At 45.7% G+C, this 15,398-nt stretch overlaps 1 long non-coding RNA gene across 1 annotated transcript; it reads right to left on the reverse strand.

Moving 5' to 3' along the window:
* Positions 1 to 3,003: 3,003 nt before the first annotated feature.
* LOC146689018 (uncharacterized) lies at positions 3,004 to 4,365 on the reverse strand. The gene is made up of 3 exons (XR_014916149.1): positions 3,526 to 4,365; positions 3,255 to 3,432; positions 3,004 to 3,168 (listed from the first exon to the last, which is right to left on the reverse strand). It is a non-coding gene; the product is annotated as an uncharacterized LOC146689018 (long non-coding RNA).
* Between the last annotated feature and the right edge of the window lie 11,033 nt (positions 4,366 to 15,398).

The raw sequence follows: 15,398 nt of genomic DNA on the forward strand, positions 1-15,398 counted from the left end.
CAGAGTCAAACTGCCGAGAGAGGGCATCCGGTTTGGTGTTTCTGGAACCCGGGCGATAGGAAATGGAAAAGTTAAAACGTGCGAAAAACAGCGACCAACGAGCTTGACGTGCATTCAACCTCTTCGCACCGCGTAGGTACGTCAAGTTCTTATGATCCGTCCACACCAGGAACGGTAGCGCCGCGCCTTCCAGATGATGACGCCACTCCTCCAACGCCAACTTAACGGCAAGCAGTTCCCGGTCCCCCACATCATAGTTCCGTTCCGCTGGTGAAAGCCGCCGAGAGAAAAAGGCGCACGGCCGTAGCTTAGAGTAGGGGCCGGCACGTTGTGAAAGCACAGCCCCCACCCCCACATCAGAAGCATCCACCTCCACAATAAAAGCCTTAGACGGATCGGGTTGAGCGAGGATGGGCGCAGTAGAAAACAGATGTTTCAGCTTCGTGAACGCGCTGTCTGCTTCGGCGGACCAGCCGAACGGAAGCTTCGTAGAGGTAAGGCGTGTAAGCGGAGCCGCCACCAGACTGTAGTTCCTTATGAACCGACGATAGAAATTTGCAAATCCCAAAAACCCCTGGAGTTGCTTGCGAGTAGAAGGCACAGGCCAGTCTGTGACCGCCTTCACCTTAGCCGGATCCGTCTTCACCTGCCCCCCTGCCAAAATGTATCCCAGGAAAGAGACCGATGTCAAATGAAACTCACATTTCTCAGCCTTGGCATAGAGTCTGTTTTCCAAGAGGCGTTGAAGGACAGCTCGGACATGTGAATGATGCTCAGCCAAAGTTTTAGAAAAAATAAGAATGTCATCTAAATAGACGAACACAAAACGGTCGAGGAAATCCCGTAGGACATCATTTATTAGGGCCTGAAACACCGCTGGAGCGTTCGTTAAACCGAAAGGCATAACGAGATACTCGAAATGACCCAGGGGGGTGTTAAACGCGGTCTTCCACTCGTCTCCCTGATGGATTCGCACCAAATGATAAGCATTGCGAAGATCTAACTTAGTGAACACCGTGGCACCCTGTAGCGATTCAACAGCGGAGCTAATGAGTGGCAAGGGATACTTATTTTTAATAGTGACGTCATTCAAGCCCCTGAAATCAATACACGGCCGAAGAGACCCATCCTTCTTGTCTACAAAAAAAAACCCAGCCGCCACGGGGGATGAAGACGGACGGATTAACCCAGCCGCTAGTGAATCCCTAATATACTCCTCCATCGCAGCACGTTCAGGCCTAGAGATACTATATAACCGGCTCTTGGGCAGGGACGCTCCGGGGAGCAAATCAATCGCACAGTCATAAGGGCGATGGGGCGGTAGGGACTGCGCTTTGATCTTACTGAATACTTCCCGCAAATCATGATACTCAGGCGGCACCCCTGAGAGATCGGGGACATATTCGTCAGTCCCCGTAGCCTCCCCCGGGCCGGGAAAACGGGCGGAAGTCAGACAATTGGAGTGGCAAAAAGGGCTCCAGCTGACAACCCTTTGCCCCTCCCAATCCAAGTGCGGATTGTGTAAGCACAGCCAGGGATAACCCAAAGTGAGCGGAGTATCAGGTGAATCGAGGACAAAAAAGGTGAGTTTCTCCCTATGATTCCCCGAAGTGCACAGTGACACTGGACCAGTGTGAAAAGAAATTTTAGTGAAAACCTGGTTATTAATCGCTCTAACTGGAATGGGCGGCTCAAGGCGCACGAGCGGAACGCCTAATCGTTCAGCGAGATCGAGACTGATTAAATTCTGTTCAGAACCAGAATCTAATAAGGCTGTGCATGAATGAGTAATCTGTAGCATCTCCAAGGTGACAGGGAGTTGTAAACGGGGTTTCTGACCAGAATTCGAACCGCCCACCCGTATCCCCGATTCTACCGGCGGGCGACACCTTTTCCCTCCTTCGGGCATGCAGCAATCAAGTGTTCCAGCGAGCCACAGTAAAAACAGGCATGAGCCCGACGCCGCCGCTCCCTCTCCTCCGGTGTCAACCGTGACCGGCCAATCTGCATAGGCTCCGGCTCGGGATTAGTGACGTAAGCCGAGGCGACAAACTCATGCGAGTCCACAGTCGGAGGCGGCGACGGTGACGTACCCGGAAACGAGCGCGGTAAACGGCGCTGGGATTTGTAGTTCCTGTCCCTCTCCCTGTCACGCAACCTGTTGTCAATGCGAAGGGAGAGGGACGCCAGTTCCTCAAAAGATTTTGGCTCATCACGGGAGGCAAGCTGGTCTTTCATACCCTCGTTCAATGCCCAGAAAAACACCCCACGCAGAGCGTCGTCAGGCCAACCGGTTTCGGCGGCGGTAGTACGAAAATCAATCAAAAAATCGGCAACCCTCTGACGGCCCTGGCGAAGATCCAGCAGCCTCTGCGCAGAACTACCCTCAGAAATGGGGTGCGCAAACGTTTTCTGGAATTCCCCCAAAAACACCTCATAAGAACAGGTTAACAAAGGACTCTTCGATAGATACGCCTCCGCCCACTTAAGTGCACGATTACGCAGTTTACCCACCAAATAAGATATCTTATTAGAATCCGCAACAAATGTGCGTGGAGAACGACCGAAAACAAGGTCGACCTGAAGCAAAAACCCGCTACAACTCCCTGGATCCCCTGAAAATGGTTCGGGCTCCGGGGACGTAGCATCACGGAAAGCTGATGTAGGTGGAGATGCAACGGCAACAGGTTGAGGCAGAGGAGCTGGTGTACCGGAGTCTTGGCCCGCGGGGCCCGAGGCGGAACCAGCAGCAGTAGAAATATCCGCTTGTAGAGCCTGGAGGGACTCCAGTATTTTACTTTGACCATCTCTAAGAGTCTGCTGCTGGGCTAACAGGAACTGAATAGATTGTTCATGACTTCCTAATATCGCCCCCTGCCTCTGAATGGCTGACCGTTCCGCGTCTGCTGAGTCCATAACTGCTGGCCAGATTCTACTGTTACGGCCGAGACCGTTTCAGACGAGTGACAGGACTCAAACGCAAGACGCCGAACAGCTCGTAAGTATATTTTAAGAATAATGTTTAATGTTTACACAAAATATTCATAAACAAAAGGTGAGCGTAGACGTTAAACTAAATAACGATCTGGTCCGGGTCAGAGAGGACAGCTATTCCGGGGATTGGACTGGAAAGCAAGTCACAAAGGGTCCAGGAAAAGGTCGGGGTCACTGTAACAGAATGCAGATGTTCAAACATAGATAAGGAGGCATATGAATATGTTGTTTGGCTCAGAATCCTCCTTCGTACTGCGTACTTGCCAACGGAGGTCGGAGATGACATAGAGGGGTGAGTAGTCCGGGTGTGTAAATCCAAAAACTCCTGGCGTGGAGGCAGAGAGGCAGGTAGGTAATTTTGGTAATAGCCTGAGGGACTGCCAGAAGGTCCAGCATCCAAGTAGAAGCTCTTCGCCAGGGGTTGACAGTTAGGTGTAGCTGAAAAGGGAGGCGCACAAAAAACAAACATACAGTGAGGCAAGGTGATTCAAAAAAACACGTAGGGAATTTATGGTGGTGGCCTGCACTGACTGATGTTTAGCAGAGAATCTGGCGAAGAGAGATTGAGAACGCTGGCCTTATGAGTCCCCGGCTAATTACCCACAGATGTAAGCGATCAGCAAAAACACTGAGGCCCCTCCCAGGGGTGGAGACGCCGGCTCGGAGGGAGACACACTGGCACACACCCGGACCATGACAGCCCAAACATACATAATTGACCCAAAACATGAAATGACATACAAGGGTATATATAATGGCTGATCAGACCATTGTGACACATGAGGGGTAACAAACAAAACACAATCATAAACCACAAACGATGCAGTACAATCTAGTTTGTTAATAAACTAAACACTAAAGAAGAAAATCAAAAACCCCATTAAACCCTAAACTCAAATATTTAATTAAATACAAATACTTAGTTTTTAAAGTAAAGAAAACACACATTCCCCCCTTCAGCAGGAAGTGGTGGTGTAGTCCAATTATCTTCCTTTGTATTTAATGGTTTCAAACCCTGGCTACCATCTTTTGTCCAGCAACTCCCAGGGATGATGGCAGGTAAGAAATAAAAAGACAAAGGTTAGTCAGAAAGCAAAGAAATGAAGTAGTATGAATACATAAGTGAACTAAATGTGCGCGCTTACAAATAGAACAAATGTATCCAAACCAATCAATAAAGTTATCGGAAACTAAAATGTATTACTATGTTCAAATGAAGAATGAAAATACAAAAGTTACCAACTTTAGAGTGTGGCCACGGGTTTGGCCATCACAGTATTGTAGAGGAGTGAAGTGAAGTTTTCGATGTTTTCTTCGTCAACTGTCGTTTGTCCTGCACAGAGATGCTGCTGTAGATGTGTCTCTAGCTGTGTCTGGATACAATGAAAAATGCTGTAACTAAGTGCTTGTGTTGCATAGTTCTACAAAACATTCCATTTCATGCATGCTCCGCCCACATGGTAAGGAATGTCAGGTGCTGCATTGCCAAATGCTGCTCCCATTGCCTAGCAATAACAGCTGTTTACTTTTTGGGGTCTGGTTCATTATTTAATTAAGAAAACATGTCCAAGTATTGGGTGCTGAGGCTCAGCGCATATTCTAACCTTGCTGTGTGGGTGGGCAGCTAGAAATCACTGGTGGGCAACATGAGTGAGGAGAAAACTGGAGCAGCCAAGCAGGGAGCTGCAGGTTGCTGGTTTGAGTCTCTGTTCAGATGCTGGTGTCTCCTCTCTCTGAGATGTCTGCAAACAGTCCCAGATAAAACAATAAGGATAATAAACAAACACGTGACTAAAATAACAATTATGACTCTGATGTGTTTCATGTGTAGCAGGATGGCCTCTATACAGCAGTCGCTGCAAGCATCCACATCGGCACACTTACTATTCTTTAAGCAGGCATGCTGGGGTCCTCCTAAGGAAAGTTTGAAACTTCATTTCTTTCATGCTGTTGAGTAAGAGTAATTTTAAAACTTAGTAGCAGCCGCCATTGTTGGAAACTGGAGTTTGGCTGGGCCGCGCTATGAATTCTGGGATATGGTAGGCCACGAGGGACACACCCGACCCATCCTTCAAATTCGGGGAAAAGGAGGACGCATTTGTCCGCTGCATTCGGAGGAGTCTACGAATTTGGACAGCCTTCGGCGCGTCGCTGTGACGCAATCGGTCTACAAATGCGGCCTCAGGAGGATGCAGCCCATGAATTTGGACACGACCAAAGTTAAACTTACCTTGGCTGTATCCCAATTCAGCATCTGCAGCCTTAAAGGCCGCATTTTAAGGCCAATTACGTCACAGCGACACGACGAAGGCTGTCCCAATTCAAAGGCTGCTCGAAATGCGGTCCTGAAATGCGTCCTTCATTTCATTGAATTTTAAGGATGTGGCGGTGTAGACTTCGTGGCCCAACATATCCCAGCATGCATAGCGCGGCGGTGGGTGTGGATAATTTTGCCAGAAAAAAAAACGGCCGAAGAGGGGTGGCCGAAGAGTAAACTTTTAAAAGTAAGTACTGAATATTGTGTTACTTATTTATGTGCGAATGTTTAATAACGAAGAACATTAAAACATTACTGTTGGCCAAATGTAGGCAAAGTTATGTGACATTAGCAATGTTTGTACTAACTTGGTTTTAAAGCCTTTACTTTAAAATATACGCCGTTCAATAGTTGACCTTAATCTTACAGAGAATGTGATGATTTTAAATTAAGCACTGAGACAAATTTAGTAATGCCAACATATTAAAAGAACAATATTTGTCTCTCATATATATAACACAGTTATATATACTGTGTCAAAGAAACCTGTCTTTGAGTGAAGATTTAAGGTGACAGGAAATATAAATAATATAAATAAATGCAGCTTGAATCTTTACTGAAGCTCAGTATTTGAAACAGAGATCATTCACTGCTGTAATAACTAATAATGATTGAAATTATAACTTTAATATTGGCCATATTATATTTACATTACCAAAGTGAGATGACTTTAGTCTCATGAACAACATTAGCTAATTGTTATTTACTAGGTAATCTTAAATGACTGTTCAGTACAGAAGTGAAGCCCAATAATCATGATTTCACAGTCAGCCTCAGATACTTATCAAATCAAAGCTCATGTACAAACAAACAAACAAATGAACAAAAGATTTTCTCCTTCATTTCTGTCAAACAAAGCTGTATGAAACGTTTCCAGCTGTTAGTGTCATGGTTGCTAGGCATCCGGGGCAGCGCGACGGAGGCTAGACCGTCCCATTTCACAAGCCTCTCACTTCCGGCCTATAAGTACGCAGCCCTTGTGGACCGTTAAGGCTGCGCACTTTAAGGCTGCAGACCCTGAATTGGGATACAGCCCTTGTGTCGTTAGGAGCCTGAACCGCAATGACATTACGCTCTCCCACTGTCACACGTTGATGACGTATTTGGAAATCAATTCGGGTGGGACCAGTGTTGCCAACTCCTCAGTAAGGAAAATCGCTATTGGTTGTCCTAAAAGTCGCTAGAAGTCGCTAAATGATGTCATCGCCTAATTTGCATAATTGGTCATGCTAATGTAATTGTAACCTACACTGTTGGAGAGAGAAATAACATCGTGGAAGAGACATAAAGTCAGTAAAAAATGTCTTAAATTCATTTAGAATTTATTTAGAACTACAAATTAAATTTCTTTTAGCAATTATTGTTTTTTTTTTTTATGTCACAATTCCAACCCTGCTCCTTTATCCGGGCTTGGCCCGGCAAAAGTGACCTGAAACAGGCACTCTGGTGGAGTTATTGTGTGTGTGTGTGTGTGTGTGTAGTTTTAAACTTTGTGGTCCACAAAACAACATAACAGTAAAAGAAGAACTGACTGCATTACAGTCAGTGCGGAAGCCCTGCCCTGATAGCCGCTGGAGGAGGACTATCCTCCATCTGTGAGCGCTTTGGCACGGGCAAGGTGCCCACCGCAGCACCCGCTGCTTATTGAGAGTAAGAGCGATACGCGCTTTCACGTCAAAAGTCGTCATAAATAAGTCTCTAATAACGCCAGAAAAAGTCACCAGATTTGTCGCTAGTCGCGTTTCAGAAAAAAAGTCCCTAAGGTCGTCTGAAAACTCGCTAAATATAGCGACAAAGTCGCTGCAGGAGGAAGATTTTCTCTCTGATACCTTGTGTTCTGATACCTGACAACTTTTTTCTTGAGAACTGAGACCTGACAATTTTTTGTCTGATACCTGACAACTTTTTTCTTGAGAACTGAGACCTGACAATTTTTTGTCTGATACCTGACAACTTTTTTCCTGACAACTGAGACCTGACATTTTTTTGTCTGATACCTGACAACTTTTTTCTTGAGACCTGACATTTTTTTGTCTGATACCTGACAACTTTTTTCTTGAGAACTGAGACCTGACAACTTTTTTCTTGAGACCTGACGATGTCCTAAAATGTATACCGTACAATGGGCACAGTTAATTTATGCTGGCCAGCCGATAAACAATGAGTATAAAAACAGCAGCTGTTTTGAGACATTTCATACTGGTTCCTCCCTCGGGGCACGGTTTTATTTGTTCTGTCTGAAGTGTGTGTGCCTTAAAATAGTGTGATCTATGGACCCTATGGTGCAATTCCTGCTGGAGTCGATAGCGTGTTTGTGTTTTGTTTGCTTTTCATGTGATATACAGTGTCTTGCAGTCTTGCAGGTAAAGATCTCTCAGGGCATTAGCAGATCATTCATCATCAGATGAATGGGGGAGGGGGGGGGGGACTCAGATAACAACTGACTCAAATAGGGAGGAAACGGTCCAGTAAGGTAGATAACCTGTTGTCTGAAGATATGCTAACATGCCAGGCAGTTTAAGCTGCCAAAGAAAAAGCATGGAATGATTGCTGCCTCTGCTGCAAAGAAAGTAATTGTATTTGTCCTCACCCAGAGGAAATGAGAGTAAAAATGAGTTCACTCTAAACCTACAAAAATTGCTATTATCTGTCACCATTTAAACGCAATTGTGACAGCGGAAACTTGGTTTCTCTCTTCTCTCACATCTCCCTGAGGCTTTTTGTTATGAGGAATTGTTTCACTGTGATGGTTCAATTTTGCCACATTGAACCTGATCTCGCTAATCGAACATTGTTTGGAACTTTAGTTCTCATCAAACATCTTCTGGTGAAAAGTGAAGCCACCGCCGCTGGCAGGAAGTGCTACAGATTGATTAGCCCCGACCCTTTTGAAGTGCCTCAGGTATGGATGCAGCAGGCAGACACCTTGTTATAATTGTGATGAAGCAGCTGTCCTTGGCAGAGCTGATTTGGGTTACCTCTCTGCTTTGTAACCCTGACAGGCCAAATGAAGAAGCATTCAACTTCTATCCTCGGGCGGCAACCTGGGTTGGGATCTTAAGCAGGTAAACACTAATTAATCACGCCAGATATCGGACAGCTACCCCCTTTAACTGTTTGGGAAGGAGATGGAAGCTTATTTACCTCCACGTCATTAAGTCCAGCAGTCACTTGTGCATCTCAGCCTTGTCTCTCTTGCTCAGTGTCACGCTGTTCAACAAAGATGCAGATCCCTCGCTTACCATCCTCGCATTTCTGCGTCCTGTCTTTTCCACTCTGTGTTATTTTTTTATTTTTTTGAAACATGCATTAGCGACTCTCCCTCTCACCCTGACTCATCCCCGTTCCCTCGCAAGACTGAGCACTATAAAGTGTGGCAGTGGATCAAGAATTAATGCATTTGCCTTCAGTGAAAGTTGTTCAGAAAAGTATGCTCATTAGGCCTTCCTTTTTACCCTGCACAGAGGCCAGGGGAAGCAGACAGGGCGTTGGGAGGAGATTGGCGGGGTCATTATCTACCCTGTTGCTGCACTCTGGACTTCAAAGTGAAGCTTGGTACAGCTGTCACTGGTGCTCTGCACAGCTCGGACATGGTCTTGACAGCAAGGGCAGGCGCTCCTGGCTACAGCGCGGAGGCCAGAGCTGATGCTGGAGGGTTCATTAAAGCAGGAAGCTTCAATCTCTCAGCACTTCTCTGTTTGTATTCCAGTACAACTGTTTCTTTGTCTTTCACATCCTGTGTTTTTTCTTTCTTTCTTTTTTTTCTCTTTTGTTTCCATGACCTACAGTAACATCACACATTGCTAGAGCTACTAGAAATAGCCAGGTATTAAAATGTAACCTGGAACATCTTGTTCTCTTTGTCTGTCTTCACCTCCTGTATTCCAGTCAAATCCACTGTAGCTTTCATCTGTCAAAGGTTCCTTCTCTTTTTCTTCACCGGGCCCCGTTTTCCCTGCCTCCCCATGCAATATCGCCCTTTACTGGATATATCTTCGCCTCACTGCTCATTTTTTTTGTCCTCGTCCCGCATGCTCCTCAGCTCTTCAATGTCTTTCCCTTAATGACGATAAAACAAGGTAAAGTGCAGGTCCCGACACTGTGTGGAACGAGGATTAATCTACAATAAATGACGGGCCGCTTTGTTAACTACATGTGACAGCACAGAGAAGCATGATTGAGCATACGTTTAGTGAAATTGTGGGTATATGTGTGTGCGCGCCCAGGCTGTTGTCTCCAATGCCTGCTCACACTGCTGTTTAAAGACCTTGTAAACTGGTATATTTACTTCCATAATGTAATATTTTCTGGGGAAACATGTTGTTGATGTATTGCTGTGGAGAGCCTTCTGAACTACGATGCCTGAGGATATCAATTAAACTTCTGATAACCTGCATATCTTTTTTGTTTTTAAACACCAGTAAAAGCAGCTATACAATTTTCCCAGTGGGTCTTTCTAGTGCACAGATTGAGTGATATTTCCATGTTGTTTTGTTTGTTTGTTTTCTCTGAGGTTTAATTCATTTTTCATGATAACCCTGTTCATCTCTTTTTAAAGAAATAAACTAAAATAAAAAGTACAGATTATTTTCTTCTTTAACTGATTAATCAAGACTTGGGAGAACAATTTCATGAAAATAAAACTGACATTTTCTTGTTGCCTTGGGTTTGGGTTAGGGTTTGATCGTCATCAATGACGAAGGTTAATGCGATCATACAAGGTACACTAACAAGATGAAAAGGGAAGGCATGGGAAATCCAGATATTTGACATAAACACAGTGTAAACAGTGCTGCTGTAAATACTGAGTATGATGCTCAGCCTTATGTGCAGCCCTGTGCTCCAACACGGGTTGTATAACATTGAAAACTGCCAAGATTATCTTGTACTGAATAATTGTTTTGTAAAGTAGCAAAGCACATATTTAGAGTCTTAAGTAAAAGTCTTCATCCTACATAAGTCATAGGACAAAAGTCATAGCATCGAGGTACCTAAAGTAAAAGTGGCTACTCTGATGAATCATACACATTTTGTTATGTTGATAGTTGTGTTGATTCATTACTGTGTATAGTTCTTTAACTATTATAACACAGCGTTATACATTAGTAGGTTATTATTCTGGAAATCCACAACTAATGGTTTAAAATGAACAGTACAGTAGGGAAAAGTAGACATGTAGAGCAGCATGACATCACAGTCCTTGAAGGGTACTTCAATACTCGAGTAAACACAAAGCTACATTCTACCACTACTCCTATTTATCCATCCATCCATCCATCTTCATCCGCTTTATCCGAGGCCGGGTCGCGGGGGCAGCAGCCTAAGCAAAGAGGCCCAGACCTCCCTCTCCTCAGCCACCTCCTCCAGCTTATCCAGGGGAATACCAAGGCGTTCCCAGGCCAGCCGAGAGATATAATCTCTCCAGCGTGTCCTGGGTCTGCCCCGGGGCCTCCTCCCGGTTGGACATGCCTGGAACACCTCACCCAGGAGGCGCCCAGGGGGCATCCTTGTCAGATGCCCGAACCACCTCAGCTGGCTCCTTTCGATGTGGAGCAGCAGCTGCTCTACTCTGAGCCCCTCCCGGATGGCCGAACTTCTCACCCTATCTCTAAGGGAGAGGCCAGCCACCCTTCGGAGGAAGCTCATTTCTGCTGCTTGTATCCACGATCTCGTTCTTTCGGTCACTACCCACAGCTCGTGGCCATAGGTGAGGGTAGGGACGTAGATCGACCGGTAAATTGAGAGCTTCGCTTTTACACTCAGCTCCCTCTTCACCACGACGGACCGGTGCAGCGTCCGCATTACTGCAGCTGCAGCCCCAATCCGTCTGTCGATCTCCGGCTCCCTTCTCCCATCACTCGCGAACAAGACCCCGAGATACTTGAACTCCTCCACTTGGGGCAGGAACTCATCCCCGACCCGGAGTGGGCACTCCACCCTTTACCGGCTGAGAACCATGGCCTCAGATTTGGAGGTGCTGATCCTCATTCCCGCTGCTTCACACTCAGCTGCGAACCGTTCCAGTGCGAGCTGGAGGCCCTCACCCGATGAGGCCAACAGAAGCACATCATCCGCAAAAATCAGAGATGAGATTCTGAGGCCACCAAAGCGAAAGCCCTCCGCCACTTGGCTGCACCTAGAAATCCTGAGACAAAGGGCAGCCCTGGCGGAGCCCATCGCCCACCGGGAACGAGTCAGACTTATTGCCGGCAATGCGAACCAAGCTCTTACAACGTTTGTATAGGGATCGAATGGCCCGTAGCAATGGGCCAGACACCCCATACTCCCGCAACACCTCCCACAGGACACCCCGAGGGACACGGTCGAATGCCTTCTCCAAGTCCACAAAACACATGTAGACTGGTTGGGCAAACTCCCATGCACCCTCAAGTATCCTCGAGAGGATAAAGAGCTGGTCCAGTGTTCCGCGACCAGGACGATAACCGCATTGTTCCTCCTGTATCCGAGGTTCGACTAGCGGACGAACTCTCCTTTCCAGCACCCTGGCATAGACTTTCCCAGGGAGGCTGAGGAGTGTGATCCCCCTGTAGTTGGAACACACCTTCCGGTCCCCCTTCTTAAAGATGGGGACCACCACCCCGGTCTGCCAGTCCACAGGTACTGCCCCTGATCTCCACGCAACATTGCAGAGGCGTGTCTCCCTCGGAATGCTGTTGAAGCTCTGCCGGAGGTGTGCGTTGAAGATCTCGCGGACTGGGGCCTCTGCTAGACGTTCCCAGCACACCCTCACTACGTGTTTAGGTGCACCAGGTCTGTCCAGCGTCCTCCCCCGCCACCTGATCCAACTCACCACCAGGTGGTGATCAGTTGACAGCTCAGCCCCTCTCTTTACCCGAGTGTCCAGAACATATGGTCGCAGGTCTGGTGATACGATTACAAAATCGATCATCGACCTACGGCCTAGAGCGTCCTGGTGCCACGTGCACTTATGGACACTCTTATGTTCGAACAGGGTGTTCGTCATGGCCAAACTGTGATTAGCACAGAAGTCCAATAACAAAGCACCGCTCGGGTTCAGATCAGGGAGGCCGTTCTTCCCAATCACGCCCCTCCAGGTCTCGCTATCGTTACCCACGTGAGCATTGAAGTCTCCCAGCAGGACAACAGAGTCTCCAGGTGGAGCACCTTCCAGCACCCCCCCCCCCCCAGGGACTCTAAGAAGGCTGGGTACTCCGAACTGCCACTCGGCGCATCATAAGCGCAGATGACAGTCAGGACCCGTTCCCTGACCCTATGGCGCAGGGAACAAACCCTCTCGTCCACCGGGAAAAACCCCAACGTACCGGCAGCAAGCCGAGGGGATATTAGAATACCCACCCCAGCCCGCCGCCTCTCACCAGGGGCAACTCCAGACTGAGACAGAGTCCAGCCTCTCTCCAGGAGACTGGTTCCAGAGCCCAAGCCATGTGTAGAGGTGAGCCCGACTATATCTAGCCGGTACCTCTCAACCTCACGCACTAACTCAGGCTCCTTCCCCACCAGAGAGGTGACATTCCATGTCCCTATTGCCAGTCTTGGCAGCCGGGGGTCAGTCCGCCAGGGCCTCCGCTCCTGGCCGCCACCCGGCACACAATGCACCCAACCCCTATGGCGCCTCCTGCGGGTGGTGGGCCTGCGGGAGGATATAAATACTCCTATTTATATGGATTTAAACAGAGCACAATTTGCGCTGTTATGTAGATTTAATGGTTTTTTTTACCCGGTTTGCAAGAACTTTCGAAGATGCTAATTTAGCAAGCTGTGCATAAAGACTATGGTAATAGTTACAAAAAGCATGAAATCTGGTAGTAGTGATGGTGTACAGTAGGGTGCTTTTCCACTTGCTTTTCTCAAAGGCCTGATGTGGTGAAAGTTAAGGGCAAAAATGAAGGAGGAGATGCATAATAAGGAGAAGAACAAAGTGTGTCAAAACATTACGATGCCTCAGGTGTGTGTATCATGCATCATGATTGCACTGCCCACAGCAGTGTCACTGAGACAGCATTTGGAAGGAGAACAGTGGGATGAAACAGGGCAAAGAAAACGAAAACGTGATTGTTTTTGCAACCAATAAATGCAAATTAAGTTCAGATTTTAGACAAAAAGAACTATGATAAGACTCTTGCTTGACAAAGCTATGACATCGCCATCCAATATAAGGTTTTTGCCACAGCTGAGCTAATTTATCAGCATTGGTAATTACCAAAATCATTTCTGTGTTTCTGCATTTGTTAAGCCATTAGTATGCACAAACCCTTTGATCAAATTGATATCTTTAATGCTTTAAATGCGTTAATACATTACAGTTATTTACTTGCATACTACCAGCCTTCTCATTTAACCCTTTAAAGCCTTAATGTTTGCGTAACTATTTTTAAATCCCGGTAGCACTGCAACCACATGAGCTAGCGCAATATTTTTTTTTTGCATATGAAACCGGAGGAGTTTTACTTACATGTTATGCCATCAGCTTGTCCAAGGTCACGGTTTCCTTCCACATATAGCTTTGCAAAAATTGCATAAAAAGCACTTGCAGCAACAAAAACATAATATTCCAGAAACACACTTTGCCAATCCGATCAGCTGTTCGTAACACTTCCTACGTTGGAATAGATACCAGCACGAACTATCGCATGTCCGCCATTACCTGCCTGAAACCGGAAGTGGCGTCATTTTCGTGGAAATGTAGTTTTTTTTTTTACCTTCAGGGCCTATACAAGCATATACTTGTGTTTTTAAAGGTTATGTTTGACTTTATGACTTTCTGTGTGGTTTCTGGGATGCTTAGAAGTCAAATTGCACTGCTGGAAATAGTTTATTTTGATGCACATGCTGGTTTTTTGCAAATTTGCATTATAATATTTATTTTTCCCTGCAGTATATAAAAATTGGTGTATTTAAAAAATAAAACTATGAAGACACTTAAAATAAATTTCCTGTGGTGGGAAACTATTTTGTGCAACTTTTTTGTATTTACAGTTCTGAGGGAACTGTCTAACTAGAAATATATGTTAAAAAAAACAAAAACGATTTTCAATTTTTTTGTAGTTTATTGCACTTTTTTACAATTTATGTAATTACTATGCACTTAATGCAGACATATTATTAAAATTTGGGCTATAATGGTTGTATTGATGTATAGCAACTTGAAATGCTCCCAAAAATGGCACTACAGCATGTAAAAATATAATATAAGCTCTGGCGGACTTGGTTCTATGGTAGGTCTTAAAGGGTTAATGGCTTTTCTTCATTTTTACTGCATCCTACATTGTAGATTCTCACTCAAGACATCACATATATGAAGCAAGATATGTGGAATTATGCAGCAAGGAAAAAAAAATATTAAAAACTCTAAGTATGTCTTATATTTTAGATTCCTCAAAGTAGCCACCCTTTGCTTTGTTGACAGCGCTTCAAACCCTTGGCTTTCTCTCAAGGAGCTTCATGATGTAGTCACCTGAAATGGTTTTCACTTCACAGGTGTGCCTTGTCAGGGTTCATTTGTCGAATTTCTTGCATTCTTAATGGGTTGGGACTATCAGTTATGTTGTAGTCATGTTGGTACACAGCTGACAGCCCTATTTGACAACTGTTAGAATTCATATAAAGAGAAATAACAGTCCATCATTACTTTAAGAACTGAAAGTCACTCAGTCTGGAAAATTGCTAAAACTTTAAACTTGTCCCAAAGTGCAGACGCAAAAACGATACAGCTACAATACAGCTACAACAAGCGCTACAATGAAACTGGCTGACATGAGGACCATGCTGGGAAAGGAAGACCATCAGTCATATACTTGCTAAGAAACCACTACCAAGGAAAACCAACAAGGAGAAGAGATTTTATTGGGCCAAGAAATACAAGGAATGGACATTAGACCAGTGGAAATCTGTGCTTTGGTCTGATGAGTCCAAATTTGAGATTTTTTTGTTCTGCCCGCCGTGTCGTTGTGCGACGCAGAAGAGGTGAACAGATGGTCTCTACATGCCTGGTTACCACTGTGAAGCATGGAGGAGGAGGTGTGATGGTGTGGGGGTGCTTTACTTGTAACACTAATGGGGATTTATTCAAATTTGAAGGCACAAT

The sequence above is a fragment of the Copadichromis virginalis genome, linkage group LG17 (assembly GCF_057382275.1).
Source record: "Copadichromis virginalis isolate Kocher_CV1m ecotype Utaka linkage group LG17, C_Virginalis_male_GT1.1, whole genome shotgun sequence".
Classification (NCBI taxonomy): domain Eukaryota; kingdom Metazoa; phylum Chordata; class Actinopteri; order Cichliformes; family Cichlidae; genus Copadichromis; species Copadichromis virginalis.